Raw genomic sequence first — 18,791 nt, 5'->3', positions numbered from 1 at the left:
AATTTTTCTAAAACCCTACAAGGCAAGAACTATCATAATCCTCAATTTATGAATGAGGAAACAGAAGCACAGAGATCTGAAGTAACTTACCCAGGTATCTAGGACCCACTCACTGAAAACATTTAACCTAATCCTGGAATAGGCAAACTTCACATACATACATCTATATGTATATATATTTTTACTGAAGCATAATTGACTTACAAATTTAGTTTCAGGTACATGACATAGTGATTTGATATCTTGATACATTACAAAATGATCACCACTGGAATAAGGTAACTTCTCTTGAGAGACTGAACATGCAAATGGAAAATAGACAGATCCTCTATAAAAATAGGACCCTTTTCCATAATCTACAGCACTCTGTCCAGGAAACCAATCCATCCTCTACAGTACCCAGCTCAGGAAGCCAGCTTGTTATCTATAAGTCAGACTTGCAGGATGTCAGACCACCATCTGTCAGAGCCACCAGCTCAGGAAGCCAAAAAATAACCCTGGTAAGAGCTGGTCTCAAGTAGCTAGGATTTGATTAATAACTGACAATGCCCCTAGTTTTTGTCCCTGCTTCCAACCTGGGACCAACCAGAGGAAGCCAGTATGGGCCGCTAACCAGTCACACAGGTCGCCCGGCGTCTGGCCTCTCATCTTCAGCTTCCCCAGGCCGGCAGCCTCCAGTTGGGGCACATTTGAAGCTTGCACTTTTCTAAAGCTTTCCCACTCCTCTGCCTGCCTTAGTGTCTCTGCCAACCACAAGTAATAGTGGCTAATTCCTGTTTATCACCACACTATAAAGGGCCAGATAGAAAATATTTTTTGGCTCTGTGGGCCATTCAGTCTCTTACCAACTACTTGGTCCTGCTGTTAAAGCATGAATCAACCATGGATATTATGAATGGGCACGGCTGTGTTCTGCTAACACCTTATCCATAAGGGCAACTTGTGAGCAGGACTCCAGTTGTGCCAGGGGGCTGATTCCGGAGGCTTTGAGAGGCTAGATCAGCAGGATCAAGGGGTCTCTTGGTTTGGAGGGTGGAATTGCATCTTTTTCTTGGAAAGGTTTACAAGAAAGATGGATTCTTGGGTGGTAGGGCTTGGACAGGGTGCTTCTTTGCTTAATTTGCTAAACCTGGTTTTACGCTATGGTGCTCCTTTAGTAAGAGTGTCACCACAAACTCCAAACTTCCAGAAAAAGTACTGACACTTAACTTTTGTAGAGGAGGGTTTCCTTTCTAAGGCACTTTCCCATCTAAAGTACGTTCTAAGACCCGATTTTCGATGTGTGTGTATGGGACAGGGGGGTCTTCCCACACCAACAAGCAATTCTTGGGGCACCGGCTGTGTGTCCTACAATTCAACTCAATCCTGATATTATCTACCTGGAGATGGCATCAGATCCCATAGGCTGAGGCTCAGTGCCACAAGACTGCTCCCTCAACTCTTCACCCCCAGCCCCCAGATTACCACCTGTGCTTCTGCCTGATGGGCTATAGGCTGGAGGGCCCAATGACCCCTCCTTGGACTTCAATGTCAGTCACTAGCTCAGGTTGTTACCTGTACTTCTGACTGGCTTATAAATCAGAGGTTCCCATGACCCTCTCCTTGATTTTCATTAATTTGCTAACTCAGACTTACAGAACTCAGAGAAACGTTTTACCTCCTAGATTACTGGTATATAATGAAAGACTATAGCTCAGGAACAGACAGATGGAAGATGTACAGGGCAAGACACAGGGAGAAGTTGTAGAGCCTCCGTGCCCTCTTTCCCCAAATCTCCACCTGCTCACCAGCCTGGAAGTCCTCCAAATCCCATACAGTTGGGATTTTTATGGAGGTTTCATCACATCAGAATGATCCATCAATAACTCCATTTTCAGTCTTTTTCCCTTTTCAAGAGGAAGCGGGGGCAGGGCTGAAAATTCCAAGTTTCTAATTATGGTTTGGTCCTTCCAGCCAGGAGACAAGTAGGAGTCCACCCAGAGTCTCCTCTTTAGAATACAATTCACTGCTATCCTCCAGGAAATTACAAGGGTTTCAGGAGCTCTGTGTCAAGAACCAGGAACAGAGACCAACAGATATTTTCTATTATCTCACACCATCTGGTAGTTAATTTGGTCCTGCCAGATGACAAGCTCTTTGAAGTAAAAAACAATGTTTTATTCATTTTTCCGTTCTCCCTACAGGGATTACCTGGTGCCAGGCAGGGCACACAGTAGATTCTCAGTAAATATTTGTTAGAGTAAGTTGATCTGAATTAAATAATCACAACGATTTGGTAACACCAAGAGCTTAGAGGTTGTTATTCCCATTGAACAGAAGACAAAGCACAGGCTTAGAGAATCGAGTGACTGTGTTCATCTAGAGGTTTTTGCAGAGCAAAAATCTGGACCCTGGTTTTGAGCCCTGCTGCCTTTTGGGCAGACAGACTCCTCCCTTGCTGGGCTCATTCAAGAGCCCATGGAGAAAAAAAAAAAGAGCAAGCTGCTGTTGATTTTCCTTTGTCTATTTGAACTCTGTGATTTTGTAATCGTCTAAGCACTGAACAAACCTTCCCCTTCTCCCTCCCGCTGCACTGACGTGAAACCTTAGGGGAATGAGTTGTTCTGTAAAAGTCAAGATCTCGAAGTGATGGGGTTTATGCTTTTAACCCTCAGACAGTTTTAAAAGGTTTACATAGAAATCTCCCTGACACGCTCTGCTCTCTTTTCTCCATCAGAAAGCCCCGAAGAGAATTTAGCTCTTTGTGTTAAAACATGGGCCATGATTACAGATAGCAGTGGCTGGGCTGTGGGCTAATTCCAGATGCCCTCATGACATCAGGACATGCAAAGTGGCAAATAACCTGCACTTCTTTGAGTTTATTATTGTTTGTTTGTTTGAAATAGATGTTTCTGTCTTCCCTGCAACAGTTAGGTTGTCATCTATCAGTGAAATTGAAGGAAGGTTTCTGCGTGAAATAACATTCCTCTCTTCTTATAATTTGCTGTCTCTTTTTTCCAATGGGTCTGTTAACCAAGCTCAGTTAAAACTCAGCAAAGTAAGGACTTCCTTGGTGGTCCAGTGCCTAAGACTCCGTGCTCTCAATGCAGGGAGCCTGGGTCCGATTGCTGGTCAGGGAGCTAGATCCCTTATGTCACAACTAAGAGTTCACATGCTGCAACTAAGAGATCCTGCAGTGAGGACCAAAGATCCTGTGTGAAACAGCCAAGATCTGGTGCAGCCAAGTAAATAAAAATAAGTATTAAAAAAAAACAACTCAGCAAGGAGAGAAAACTTTTCCTCTACTAGTTTAGGTCCAGTGATCAGGGGCTAACTGATGATAGACAGATCACTGGAGGAAAAATGCACAAATTTGATTCATATGCATGTGGGAGCATTCAGATGAAATGGCTCACTGAACATCTAGAAATAGGAGTTTCCATACCAGCCTAACAGGGGAAAGGGAAGGGGTGAAAGGGCTTGTATGGGAAGGACAAATGAGCCTTTTTTAGGGAAGACAAAGTGACTTTCAGGGAAACAAATGGAAGGTATGAACGTTTAGTGATAATGTTAGTTTATATAATTTCTCATCCAGTGATTGGTTTTCTCTAGGGAGCGAAGATTCCTGGAAGAAGGGATTTACGGTACCTTCGCTTTCAAAGGTTTTACCTTGTAGTCAGATAAGGGAAGCTCCAAAAGGCTTCTCTCTATGCCTGCTGTGTCTCAAATGTCTTCAGTTTATTTTTTTTATTAGTTATTTAGACCCAGCTGTGCTGGGTCTTCATTGCTGTGTGCAGACATTCTCTAGTGGAGGCTAGTCTTCACTGTGGTGCATGGGCTTCTCACTGCAGGGCCTCTCTTCTTGCCGAGCACAGACTCCAGGTGCAGGGGCTTCAGTAGTTTCGGCATGTGGGCTTAGTTGCTCTGAGGCAAGTGGAATCTTCCCGAGCCAGGGATCGAACCCGTGTCCCCTGCATTGGCTCATCCACTACACCACCAGGGAAACCCCTAAAATGTCTTCAGTTTAAAATAACCCTCAGAAAAAAAAAAAAATAATAATAACCCTCAGGATTTCCCTGGTGGTTCAGGGGCTAAGACTTCGAGCTCCCAATGCAGGGGACCCGGTTCGATTCCCTGATCAGGGAACTAGATCCCACATGCCGTAACTAAAACCTGACACAGCCTGATTAATTAATAAAGAAATAATACTCATACCAACTCCAGGGACCTGAAAGATGCTCACAAAGGGAAGTGGGCTCTGAGTTAGGATCAAACAAATGCATGAGCTTTAGTGACATGTATGATGACACTTCAGAGTCAGTTTAAAACATGTTTTGCTTCTTAGCTGAGCTCTGGGCAAGTGAGGTCGCCAGGAAGCTGAGTAAAGGAGAGGTGTCTGGACAGAGATAAGTGGTGGATCCCAATTCCAGACAGCGAGAGCGGCCCTCTGAGATGCAGCTGTTTGGAGCTGGATAGGTGCTTGAAATGTCCAGTGACAACTGAGCGACCCTGGGGGTAAAGTCCTGAAGGTGCTTCTTAGGGCTTCATTCTTAGGTTGAGGTTTCCCTCTGTCCTCCAGACACTAATAAGTAATTCATTTATACTCTCTCTCACTGCTGCCCCCACTCCCCCTCCTCTCTTTCCATTTCTCAAACTCTCTTACCCTCTCAAAATTCTAAAGGTAAACTAACACAAAATTATAAAGGTACAAAGGGTGTGGAGTACAGAATCAGTCCTTCTCCTGTCCCTAAGCTGCAGAACTGCCCCAGGGGTGACTAGTGTCCAGTTTCTAGGTGTCCATGTGCTTTTGTTTTTACACAAATAATAAAACAAAATACTGTTCGGTATCTTATTTTCATTTTCACTTTAAACACCTTGAAACCAGTTCATATTGATACGGAAAGAACTTTCTTTTTCTTGTAATGGATACAATGGTATTTCATTGCATGGAAGTACTATTGTTCATTTAACGAGCCTCCTGGTGTGTTATTCCTCTTATGATTGTAAATGGCATTAAAACAAATAGCCTGCGCATGTCCAGGTGCAGCAGTAAGAATAAATTCTTAGATGTGAAATTGCTGGCTAAAGGGTGTGAAAATGTTAAGATTAGGTAGCTGTGTTCTCGGTTTAAAAGGGCAGTGTGAGGTGGACCTCCCTGGTGGTCAGGTAGCTAAGACTCTGCTCTCCCAATGCAGGGGTCCAAAGTTTGATCCCTGGTCAGGGAACTAGATCCCACATGCTGCAACTGAAGATCCCACAGGCTGCAACTATCGCCCGATGCAGACAAATAAATACATAAGTAAACAAAACACTTTTTTTTTTTAAATTGCAGTGTGAAGTATGCTGCTGAGGTGGGCACACAGAGCTCTGTATGAATACAGCCTCAGGAGAATGTATCTATTAGGTGGAGAAAATCTGCACAAACCTTTCACTTCATGCCAATTTGCATTACTATACAATAGGCTTTCAGTAAATGTGAGGAATTCACTGAAAAAAAGAGCACCAAAGAAATCCTAGGTCTTGTGTCTGTAGGAGAAAGAGGTGTAGGCGTGCCTAGTCACTCAGTTATGTCCAACTCTGTGCGACCCTATAGACTATAGCCTGCCAGGCTCCACTGTCCATGAGATTTTCCAGGCAAAAATATTGCCATTTCCTCCTTCAGGAGATCTTCCTGACCCAGGGATTGAACCCGTGTCTCCTGCACTGCCGGCAGATTCTTTACCACCGGGCCGCTGGAGAAGCCCAGGAGAGAGAGGAATAGATCAGACCACAAATCATCAATTCCAGACCCAGCGGGATCGAGACCTGCTGCTTCTAGCGCTCTTACCTGTTCCGCCTGTCCCACAAGCCTTCCACTTCCTCCCTCTGCTCCCCTCCTGGCTTCACTTCCTTTCCCTCCCAGCCTAACTCCTGTTTATCGGTAGTTGTCAGTGCCTCCAACTCTTATTATTTTTCCCATCCATGACACATGTTTTTAAACACCCCACAATTTGTACCCACTCCCTGCCTCTCCACTAGTTCAACAAGCAATGCTGGAGAAATTTGTCGGGAGCTGCGCTAGGCGTTACTGACAAAATGGAGGCACAGCCCCAGACCCCTCTCCTCATTCCGCAGGCACAGTCCCGGGATAAAGGAGTTAGGCCTTGTAATTTTGACTTGTCTTTTCCTCTCCTTGGCTGAGTTGACTGAAAAGGAATATTAAGGTGCTTATTGTTCTTGAGAGGAGCGTGAGAAGGCACAAAGCCTTCTGCAGCTGTGCTCAGAAAATAATTCATAAAGTTAATCATTGACATTTGTTCAAGGACTTTTACAAAAGAGTGTTCCAGGATGAGCACATAGGCTGTAGCTTGAGGCCATGGGAGGGATTGCTATCTGAAGCCTATTTGTGAGGAGAATGTTTATGGCAAAGGAGTTTACTGAATTTAGGGCTTAGAAATAATTAAAACAGTTAGAAGTTAAAGATTTAAGGAATGTTGTAAAGTTAGCATATTTTACTATAGCTTATAGAAGTTAGGTGGAGAAGGCAATGGCACCCCACTCCAGTACTCTTGCCTGGAAAATTCCATGGACAGAGGAGCCTGGTAGGCTGCAGTCCTTGGGGTTGCTAAGAGTCAGACACGACTGAGCGAGTTCACTTTCACTTTTCACTTTCATGTATTAGAGAAGGAAATGGCAACCCACTCCAGTGTTCTTGCCTGGAGAATCCCAGGGACAGGGGAGCCTGGTGGGCTGCTGTCTGTGGGGTTGCACAGAGTCGGACACGACTAAAGTGACTTAGCAGCAGCATAGAAGTTAGGAATTTTTAGAGACACTATAGCTAGAAGCCCTTTTAAGAGATAGTGAGCTCAGGATGTTAGGGGCAAACAGAATTTAGGAAGATAAGTAGTAAACTGAGGAATGTAGCATGAGTTACAATGTAATCACAAGTTAACTATAGGACACATTAGAGGAGGTAGATAATAGATGATAAGGCTGATTCTGAGAGAATCACTGAAGCAGGAACTCTGAAGAGCAACAGTGATTTATGGAGATAATAAATCTGGGAGAGGGGGAACTGAAAATGTCAAACCTCTGGCCTAATGTTTTTGTAAAAGTATTAAAGAGAATCTTAAACTGGAAATAAACAGGCAGTCCATAGAAAACTGAGAGGCTGCCTCATCGCCGACACCATTCATCTCTCCAGGTTGAATCCCTGGCTTCTGGAGCTGGACTCCGGCAGAAATTCTATCCTTGGGGCAATCAGAGATTCAAGTCTGTCAGGCTCAGCTGGGACCACGGCATGGTCTGACAGCCCTCTGCCTGTTTCTCAGCAGCTCTTCCTTCCACTGTCCTCCTTTTCTTGTCTCAGTGTCTACCACGCTGACCACAGCCAAAGTGAAAGTGAAAGTGAAACGCTCAGTTGTGTCTGACTCTTTGCGACCCATGGACTGTAGCCCACAAAGCTCCTCCATCCATGGGATTCTCCAGGCAAAAATACTGGAGTGGGTTGCCATTTCCTTCTCCTCGACCACAGCCAACCAGGCTCTAAGTGTCCTTCCTTTCTCATCTTCTTAAATACCTTGTTTGTTATTCCTTGTCTTGTATATCTTCGACTACTTCCTCTTTGTTCCTCTCTTTCTATAAAACTTATTTTATGTTCATTCTTTCTTCACAGTTCACAAACCAGGCATCTAGTACATGCTCAGTAAATCCCTTTATAAAACCAAATTTATTCAAGTATAATTTACAAATAAAATGGACATTTTAAGTATATAGCTCATTGAGGGAATCTCCCTGGTTGGTTCAGTGGCTAAGACTCCCAGTGCAGGGGGCCTGGGTTTGATCCCTGGCCAGGGAACTAGATCCCACATGTTGCAACTAAAGTTTCTGTATGCCACAACTAAAGATCTTGCATGCCACAAGGAAGATCAAAGAGTCCACGTGCTGCAACTAAGATCTGGTGCAGCCAAATAAATACATGTAAAAGATAAGATATATGGTTCTTGAGTTTTGTCAAATGCATAATCCCATGCCATCACCCCCTTAATCAAGGTATAGACATTTCCCATCAACCTAGAAAGTTATTCCCTGCCCCTTTGTGATCAACCTGTGACCCCCTCTTCTAGGTAATCACCCATTTGATTCCAATCATCTGGCTTAGTTTTGCTTCTTCTGGAATTTCATAGAAATGGAATCATGATATCTGTACTCTTTTGTCTCTTCTTTTACTTAGCATAATGTTTCTAGACTTATCCATGTTGTTCCTTGAATTAACATTTTGTTCCTTTTTAATGTTGAGTAGTATTCCGTTTTATGGATATACTACAATCTTTTAAATCTATTTACTTGTTGGAGGCTAACTGGTTGTTTCCAGATTTTGGCTAGTGGGAACAAGGTAGCCATGAACAATTGGACACAGGTCTGGATAAAAAGTTTCATTTATCTTGGGTAAATCTCTAGGAGTAGAAATATTAGATCATAGAGTAGGTATATGTTCAACTTTAAAAGAAACCTCCAAACTGTTTACCAAAGTGGTTTTATCATTTTACATTCCCATGAACAGTTATGAGAATTCTAATTGCTTTATGTCTTTGCTAACAATTACTGTCAGTCTTTTAAGTTTTAGTCATTCTAGCGACTATGAAACGGTATATGTCATTTGGTTTCAATTTGCATTTCTTTAATGACTAATGATGCAATTTACCTTTTCATATGCTTATTGGCCATTTGTATATCTTTCTTGGTGAAGTGTCTGTTCAAGTCTTTTCACTATTATTTTTATGGTGCTTTTTAATTGGTGTATGAATTTAATTGTGTTTGAAATTGATGTGTGAATTTTTATATAATATATATACAAACTCTTTGCAGAATATGAGTTACAAATATAGACTGGGATCTAGACATGTCCTAGCCCATGACTTGCCTGTTCATTTTCTTAAGTGTCTTTTGATGAACAGAAGTTTTACATTTTGATTTCTCAGTCTTTATGGTTACTGCTTTCTGAGTCCAGTCTAAGAAATATTTGCTTAGCTCAAGATCATGAAGATTTTCTTCAATGCTTTCTTCTAGAAGCTTTGTCTCTTAACCTTTTCTGTTTAGGATCATAAACAATCTCATATGTTTACCCAGTTTTTTCAGTACAGTTTGTTGAAAAAGTTTCCTTTCCCTATTGAATTTCTCTGGATCCTTCGTCAAAAAACTAATTAGCTACTCTCCATCTTGATGTCTAATTCTACTTGGTTCGTTTTTATAGTTTCCATTTCTCTGCTAAGATTATCCATTTGTTAATTTATTGTGTCTGTCTCTTCCATTCCATCCTTGAATATATTCATAATGGCTGTTTTAAAGTTCTTGACTCTTGCGCTAGTTATCAATTTATTGCCTCTCAGAGCTAAATCAACCTTTCATGATCTGCTCTCGATAATGGATCAGACCCTTTAATCCCTATTGTTGCAATTACAATGTTAATTTTTGCCAGTAGAGGAAGCTGGGGGTACTTTGCAGGAGAAAGTTCTATCCTGGTTCCAGCGCTCCTGTTCTTGTTCGTTTGCTCTTGTTGTATGTCTTAACCACTGGACTGCAAAGGAAGTCCCTAAGGAGCTGCATTTTAGTTTGGGTTTTATTTCCAGCACCTGGCCCTGTCCTTGGCATCTGTAAAAGTAGTGAACTGGATTTCATTCCATAGGGTGACTCCTAGGAGGACCAGGCCAAAGACCCTTCCCCAAGGGGGTCACCAGCAAAGAAGGCTCTCCCTGACCTTTAATCTTTGCCTCTTCCTGGTGTAACTGGCAGGTTAACCTCTCCAGAGGCAGCCAAGACCTCCCTCTTATCTCCTGCATCCTCCAAGTCAGCATGGATATGAGGTCCCCCAGGGGCCACGGCTGCGATGTATGGCCCTCAGTTGGCTCTTCCCCAAGTCTCTCCCATAAGGAGCCTCCCTAGGAATTATGCACAGTCCTCTCAGGCATCGTATCCTCTCAGCATCATGTCCTGCTCCCGCCAGCATCACTTCCCAGGAGGAGAAGGCAGTTCATTTTCTCCCTGAATTCCAGTCCCTGGCACAGATAAACCCCTGGGAAGCATTTACTGAAACTTTCCAGGCTTTTCTCAGCATGAACACTTTACACTTCTGCAGTAAACTAGACTGCTAGAGTAAGGCAAAGGAGTTGTCAGTGCCACGCTGCTGCATGCTGCCAAGGAGTTCAGGGTGGGAGGTGGTGGGAGAGGATGGGGTTTCTCATCTCTTCCAACCCAAGCAGAAATTAGGTCTCTCACCTGAGCATGCCACCATTCCCCCCCAGGCCAGCAGTATTCCTGCTCACTGGTCTACCTTCGGGTGCCCTAAAAGATCATTCTGGATTTCTGCTTTGTCATTTTAGTTCATGTCTCTGCTTCTGTCCCAATCATTCACTATGAGGACCCCACCTCTGAGACCACCCCCCTGCCATGTCCAACCCCCACAATTTACAAAAGGGGAAATAGGACCAAGGAGAAAAGGATCACAGCTCAAGGTCACAACCTGCAGGTCTGGTGGGAACACACTTAGGAATCCTGACTCATAACAGGGGGCTTTGTCCCATCCACTGATCTCAGCCAGAAAGAAATGGTCTTGCCACTGCTGAGGGCTTATGCCGAGGGCCCTTCCCTGGGTCCTGGATGATGTGACTGGCTAACACATAAACCTTCCTGTACTCCAGGTTTCATTTGAAGTGGTGTGCATACATTCATTTTAAAAAATTAACTCAGCACTGGGACTTCCTTGGTGGTCCAGTGGCTAAGGCTCTGCATTCCCAATGCAGGGAGCCTGGGTTAAATCTCTGGTTGGGGGGACTAGACTCCACATGCCACAACTAAAGATTTTTTTCATGCCACAATGAAGATGGAAGATCCTGTGTGCCACAAGACCCACAGCAGCCAAATAAGTAATAAAAATAAAATGAACATCAAAAAAAAAAATTTGAAAAACAAAAAAAAATTTGAAAGCACCCTATGAAATATATTTTCTATTTTATAGATGAAGAAACTGAGGACCAGAGAGGTTAAGTAATCTGTCCAAGGTCACACAGTGACAGAGATGAGATTCAAAGCCAGGCAATGTGGCTCCAAAAGCCATGTTTTTAACTTCTGGATCATCCTTTCCTCTCAGAATAACAAACTATTGTTGGGTGAAGACAGCCCAGACAGTATTTTCTTAGGCCCAGACATGCCTGTCCTAGAACGGTGAAAATGTCAATGGGAATCTTCCTCCCCAAAGAGGCACGCAGGACAGCACTCTGAACAGACACTAAAACAGCTCTCAACTCAAAGTGCCCAGTGCTTGTGTCACAGTATGAGACGTAATGGCTTTTGATGGAAGACTTCCAGGCAGACAATGGTCTTTTTGGATCCATTACTTTGCATTTACATCAGATTGGGTCACCTCCCATCTCGGGGCTCCCCAAGACTTTGAACACTTTTTCAGTAACCCTTACAGAAAGACATCTTCTGAGAAATGCAGCATGGTTACACAGTGCAATGGATCTCTTGGGAAACACCAGAGTTATCAGTGAAAAATATATTAAATGACTCAAGGGCTACTTTGAAGCATTTTGCTATGGCTAGATAGTAAAACTCCTAGAACTAGTTCTTATCTCTGTAACAGAGTGTTCCTTTAGTGCAATGAGAACACATAAAGCCCACAATTCATGCAGGACACATTCTGAAGTTCTTAAAAGAGAAGGAACCTGAAGATGCCTTCTGTGTTGTGACAGTAACAATGGTCAATCTTTATCCAAGAGGATCTTAGCATTTTGTCTTTGGACAGGCCTCTTTGACAGCTGGTATGGGCAAGCTTTGCCAGGTATGACAGTGATTTTATATCTCTATGAAGGCAAAGTGAAGAAGCTCCAGAAAATACTTTCCAAGGGGATTTTTGGTTTTTGATAACTATTACCCTCCTGGATGATGTTTTCTTGCTACAATCCTGTAAGACTTTAACCCATGAGATTGGACACATATTTAGACTTCAACCTGCCTAATGCAAGGCTCCAGCCACTTGGAAGAAGCTGACCAGAGACCCCTCCACCTTTGCCCTGTTTATGCAAGCTGCAGAGTGCTGCTCTTCAATATTACAGAAAGATACACAGTGGACTGATGATGAATCCACCAACATACCTGGAATTACCCTGAAATACAGTCATGAGGATAATGTGAATTCGCTGGGAATTCCCTGACTGTTCAGTGCTTAGGACTCTGTGCTTTCACTGCTGAGGGCCCAAGTTCAATCGCTGGTCAAGGAACTAAGATCCTGCAAGTGGCACAGTGTGGGGAAAAAAAAAGAAGGTGAATTTGCCAAAACCAGCGGAAATGTTTAAAGAATGGAAAGAGTATTCTTGTGATAACCTATAGTTGAAAAGAATCTGAAATACATACATATACATACATATAGCTGGATACTTTGCTGTAACTAACACAACATTGTAAATCAACTATACTTCAGTATTAAAAAAAAAAAAAAAGAATGGAAACAGTGAATAATAAAATGCCTTGCTATTCTCCAAAAATAGGAACCTTCAATTAGGAGTAATTAAAACAAATACTTGCGTATTAAAAAAAAAAGATTTATGTGCAATATTTCATTTAATCCTCATCATAGCTCTATGAAGAACATACGCTTTTTTAAAAATTTTATTTTAATTGGAGGCTAATTACGTTACAATATTTTGGTGGTTTTTGCCATACATTGACATGAATCAGCCATGGGTGTCCATGTGTTCTCCATCCTGACCCTCCCTCCCACCTCCCTCCCCACCCCATCCCTCAGGGTCATCCCAGTACACCAGCCCTGAGCACCCTGTCTCATGCATCGACCTGGACTGGGGATCTATTTCACGTATGGTAATATACAGAACATACTCTTATTGAACCTATTTTGTAAACCTTTCTGAGGCTTTGAGAAGCTGCGTAAACTGATGAAGCTCACTCAGCTGATAGAGTTAGTAATGAGGGGGACTGGAATATGCCATTGAAAACACACCACTTTCACATAAGGATCACTTTGTGCTGAAGACAATTACAAAACAGCAAATGCAAAAAAAAAAAAAAAGCCATTTGCCCTTCCCCACCTGGCTGAGAAAAAGTTATTAATTTTCGTTTGTAAAGGTGTCTCCCTCCCCAATGCCAGGAAAGAGAAAGATAACTTTTGGACTCTTAATCACCAAGGACAACTCTAGACTCTTAACAGGACAGGGATGGCATTAAGAGGAATCTCTGAAACAAACCTCACTAAACCTTACCATCATCTGCTATTAGCTTCCTCCCATATATTTACCTTGCCACAGTTTGCCACCCTGAAAAGCCTAAACTCCTTTTCTTTTGTCTAATCCCTTCTCCACAAATTTATTGTTCTTTATTAAGATGCTATATAAGGGCCTTCTCTTGCGGTCCAGTGGTTAAGAATCTGCCAGCCAGTGCAGGGAACCTGGGTTCAATCTCTGGTCCAGGAAGATCCCACATGTCATGGAGCAACTAAGGCTGTGCATTGTAAGTATGGAGCCCAAGGGCCCTAGAGCCCATGTTCCGCAACAAGAGAAGCCACTGAAATGAGAAGCCCGTGCACTGCAATGAAGAGTAGCCCCCACTTGCAGCAACTAGAGAAAGCCTGTGCCCAGCAACGATGACCCAGCACAGACAAGAGTAAACAAATGAATCTTAAAAAAAAAAGATGCTATATAAGCCCCAAGTTCTTTTTTCTTTTTTCTGGCTGCCCTTCTTGGCTTACAGGATCTTAACCTGGGCCCTGCAGTGAATGTGCTGAATCCTAACCACTGGATCACCAGGGAATTCCCAAGCTCAAAGTTCTAACCATCCCTTTGAATTAGTCATCATTGAGTTTCTCCCATGTATATGCATACTGCATGTCTTAATCAACTCTGTTTTTCTCTTGTTAAATTTTCTTTTGTCAGTTTGATTTCCAGGGCTCTAGCTACAGAACCTAGGCGGGTAGAGAAAAACTTGTTTTCCTCTCCTACAGGACTTAACCCAGATCCTCCCTTATCCTTTAAATCATCTCTTGATTACTTATAATAGCTAATACAAGTGTTATGTGAATAGTTGCTGGCATGCAGCAAATTCGAGTTTTGCTTTTTAGAAATTTCTGAAATTATTTTTCCTCGAATATTTTTGCTTCCAGTTGGTTGAATCCGTGGATGTGGAACCCACAAATACAGAAGGCCAACTGTATGTAATAGGCCCCTTTCTTTTCTCCTGAGCAAAAGAAATAATAATGATAATATAGCAAGAAAACTGCAGGTCCATGAATGGGCATTGAGAATGGCTGTTTCATCCTTTCCTTTGCTGCTACAGGAAACCACCAAAGGGGAAAAACACCCGTCTGTTTCTGGGAATTTTGATGGTTTTATGGTTTCTGGACATACGGAGGCCTAGGCAGTGGCCACAACAGTTTCTCAGGTAAGAGGAGACAGAAGGGAATTGCTACAGAAAATGGAATGATTATGCCTAAGTGATCATGCTGCTGCTGCTAAGTCACTTCAGTCATGTCTGACTCTGTGCAACCCCATAGACAGCAGCCCACCAGGCTCCTCTGTCCCTGGGATTCTCCAGGCAAGAACACTGGAGTGGGTTGCCATTTCCTTCTCCAAAGCAGGAAAGTGAAAAGTGAAAGTGAAGTCGCTCAGTCGTGTCCGACTCTTCAGGACGCCATGGATTGCAGCCTACCAGGCTCCTCTGTCCATGGGATTTTCCAGGCAAGAGTACTGGAGTGGGGTGCCATTGCCTTCTGTACCCATATGTCTTACACTTTCAACAGCAGCAGATCTGTCCACAGCTCCACTTCTCAAAGCAGTGGAACATGTCCCAGGCCTGAGAAACTCCCGGGCCAGATCCTGTTAGGATCCTGCCCAGACACTCCAGAATTCAATGACTGCTCTTTGTACTCAGGAAGTGCTTCAGAGAGACTGAGATTCTCTGAAGTAGGTATATTACTAAAACTAGATGATGACTAGAGCATCATAATTTCCTTTCTACTTTTACCTAAAATTATACCTGGGTCCTGCTGGGGAAGAAAATGGGCTACAAAAGGCAGTCAAAAACATCTTCACGATAACCAATCTTCTAAAGGCACATATATTTACAGGAATTTTGTAATTCCTGTAAAAATTCTAATTATTTCGATTTCACTACAGAGCAGCTGGGATTTGCTGCAACAACCTACAAGTCCAGAGGAAGCAAGGAACAAATGGAGACACCGACACAGAATGGATGTTCCCTGCTCCCAGTCTCAAACTAGGGGACTGTTCCCAGACACTCAGAGCTCATTTCCTGGCTCACTGTGGAGGCTTTCAGCATGCAGGAGCCTACAGGTGAATCACCCCCGATGACACGACGGGGTGGGAGTGGTATTCGGCAAGAGGACAGAAGCTGGAGTCCCAAAGAGGCTGCAAACAGGAATTAGAATTTTCACTAAGCCAGGAAAATGGAAGGGAGGAAGGCAGGAAAATGAACCAGGAAAGAGACCTAATACCCTAAGGAGTTCTTGATACTGTCCTGGGGTGGAGTAGCCTGCCTGCCTTTCCTGCTTCCTCTCTCACTACTGAATTTTAAGGTCTAACGACTAAATGATTTATAATCCTGTCCCACACCAAGATGAGCCTTGTTTCCCTGTTTTGCTCACACAGTTGCCACCCCCTGGAATGCCTTCCTTTTCCCACATCTCTTTAGCCGGCTGACTCCCACCTACTCCACAAGACACAGCACAGGTGGTCCTTCTTCCAGGGAATCTTCCTGTCCCAAGCCCATCTTTTGTCTCTCCGCAGTATTACCCAAGCACAGATCACTCGCTAAATTGCCCACCTTGGATTACAGTTGTCTGTCAGTGGTCATACCTATGGATAGATGAGTGCTCAAGCAGCCCTAAGTGTTCTTATCTGTGTATCCCAGTGCCTGGCACATATTAGGCACTAAATATAAGCTGGGTGCATTAGCACTGATGGACAGAGAAGGAAAGATACAGACAAAAACATGGTGGCAGCAACTGCTTTCTCAGATGAAATGGAGCAGGGTCAGAAGAAGTCACAACTCTGGACCAGGGTGAGAGGGTCAGGTCTGGTGCACCTGCTGTGGTTGCTCTTCTAAACAAAAGCTACAAGGTCACCAAACCCGGTGGCTCAGTAGTAAAGAATCCACCTGCCGATGCAGGAGACACAGGAGACAAGGGTTCGATCCCTGGGTTGGGAAGATCCCCTGGAGGAGGAAATGCCTGCCCACTCCAGTATTCTTGCCAGGACAATCCCATGGACAAAGGAGCCTGGTAGGCTACAGTCCATATGGCCGCAGAGAGTTGGACCCCACTGAATGACAGAGCACGCAATGCACCGAACAGTAACAGTGTAATAAAAGCCCCTTTCTCTTCTTATATCCTCAAGCAAATAGAGCTGGAAGGGGCCTTCATGTTGATCTCACTCAGGCTGGGTCATTCAGGAAGTGTGGAAGGGAGGCCCTGAGGGGTTTAGGGATTTGCCCTGGTCCCACAGGAAGTCAGTGATGTCAGGGAGGAAATATTCTCTTTTTCTTCTACCCAGCTTGGGTTCATTGTTTGTGGTCTTGCAAATTAGACTGACAAAAGATAGATTCACGAGAGGAAATGAGCAGTTTATTAACGCATCACTTGAGAGAAACCACAATGATGAGTAGCTCAAAGCGTGGTTAGAACTGGGCTTATGTTGCATCATAACCAAGGAATAATAAATTTATAGAGAAGTGACAGACAGAGAAAAAAGACATTTTGAGTGTCTGCTGCTGCTGCTGCTAAGTCACTTCAGTCATGTCCGACTCTGTGCGACCCCATAGACGGCAGCCCACCAGGCTCCGCCATCCCTGGGATTCTCCAGGCAAGAACACTGGAGTGGGTTGCCATTTCCTTCTCCAATGCATGAAAGTGAAAAGTGAAAGTGAAGTCACTCAGTCGGGTCTGACTCTTAACGACCCCATGGACTGCAGCCTACCAGGCTCCTCCGTCCATGGGATTTTCCAGGCAAGAGTACTGGAGTGGGGTGCCATTGCCTTAGGCATGTAAAATTTGAGGAAGGTAAATATGTGAGGCAACTAATAGAAGACAAGGGCTTGTTAGTAAAGTTTATTCCGTCGGTTCCTCCGGTGCCACCTTGGGATGATAAAGGTCTAGAGTTACCAACCATGGCTAACTTCCGTTCTTCCTAGTAGAGATGGGAGGGGTACATCTCTACAACTTCACGTCCTGCTTTTAGGCAAATAGGGGGAGGGCAGAGCTTTTCTTGTATCTGGTTCTTCTTAAATGCCATGAGTTCAAACAATCTTTATGCCAAAGTAGCATATTTCGGGGTGGCATACTCTGCTACCCATCAGCAGCAACACTGGGACTAAACCACAAGTCTCCCGATTCCCCAGTCCTGCACAGTACTCCTGCACAGTACTCCTGCACAGTACTCCTGCACAGTACTCCTGCACAGTACTCCTGCATCGTTTCTTCCAGGGACCATGAATAGAGTAACTACCACCTGGGGACAAGAGCCATCTATCCCATGAATGAGCCCCAGAAGAAAGGGGCTGCAATTTAAAAGCAAACTCCTGTCAAGAGAGGTGGGAGGGATGACAGCTGGGAGCTGCTGTCTCTCTGGAATGGGGTGGGAAGGCAGAGCATAGGTCAGCTCTGTCCAGTAGAAATGTGATCGAAGCCACAGGTAGATTTTAAAGTTTTCTGGTGGACACTTTTTAAAAAGTAAAAGGAAGCATGGGAATTTATTTTTAATAACATTTTAAACTCAGTGTATCTAAAATATTTCAACGTGTGATCAATATAAAAAATATTTTGGAGATATTTCACATGCTTTTTTTTTTTTCCCTCAGTAAGTCTTTCAAGTTTAATGTATATTTTACATGTAGAGCACAACTGATTTTGGACTAGCCATATTTCAAGTGCTCAGTACGTGGTGAGTGGCTACCATATTAGACCGTGTAGAAATAGTGGTAGGCTATTCACTGCCATATTTAGTAATATCAGCATGACTGGCCTGACGTAGTGTCTGGAATTCTACCACGAGCCGCTCTTACGGACAGAAGCATTATCTTCAGAAGGCTCCAGACACCTGCACATGTGCCCTCCGGGAGGGATAAAACATTGATCTGGGAGACTACATCATTACCACCACCCACTTGGACACATAATGTGTTGAAGGCAAAGGAAGCGCGGCTAAGACTTTTTACTCCCTAGCCTCGGTTATCTAAGAAGGACAAGAGCCTTACATGAAACGCTTTACTTTTAAATTCCATAAGCCTAATTGACTGCTTTGAAAGCTCCATGCTTCTAAGGTTCAGTAAAAAAATTTTCTTCTGCCCTCCTAAGGACCTCAGTGAGGCAGTCTTGGACTTTCAGCCTGGACTTCTGCAGAATTACAATACCGCAAATCCCACCTTCCTTTCTGGACCCTTTTCCCCCTCTTTGGGTAAGACCCCAAATCTTACCCCATCTCCGGCCCCTGGGATCCCATTCCTCTAGGATTTTGCCAGTAAATCCCTTCCCACACAATTCCGGGGCAACAGTCCAAGCCAGTAGGAGCTGCCTGAGAAGGATAAGCTGGGTTTGGAGCTCTCAATTCAAGATGAAGATTAGAAAGCTGCTTCTTGAAAAGACTCAGCTGTTAAAAGCAGAACTCATTTTATCATTACTCACTCTCTATCCCAAGAAGGTGGTTATTAAAATTATGAGAAGGTACATTGTTTTCATAGTTATAGCTATTTTCATATTGAATGAGTGGAAAATGCCTCTTGTAAACAATTTTTCTTGAATTACCACTTATGTT

General features: G+C 43.6%; 1 pseudogene; it reads left to right on the top strand.

Annotated features, from left to right (window-relative positions):
* The first annotated feature begins 5,256 nt into the window (after nt 1-5,256).
* LOC104987628 lies at nt 5,257-12,091 on the top strand (annotated as a pseudogene).
* Nucleotides 12,092-18,791: the final 6,700 nt, after the last annotated feature.

The sequence above is a fragment of the Bison bison genome, unplaced genomic scaffold, assembly GCF_000754665.1.
Source record: "Bison bison bison isolate TAMUID 2011002044 unplaced genomic scaffold, Bison_UMD1.0 scf7180017864101, whole genome shotgun sequence".
Lineage (NCBI taxonomy): Eukaryota > Metazoa > Chordata > Mammalia > Artiodactyla > Bovidae > Bison > Bison bison.
This window is presented reverse-complemented; position numbering and strand designations above follow the sequence as displayed.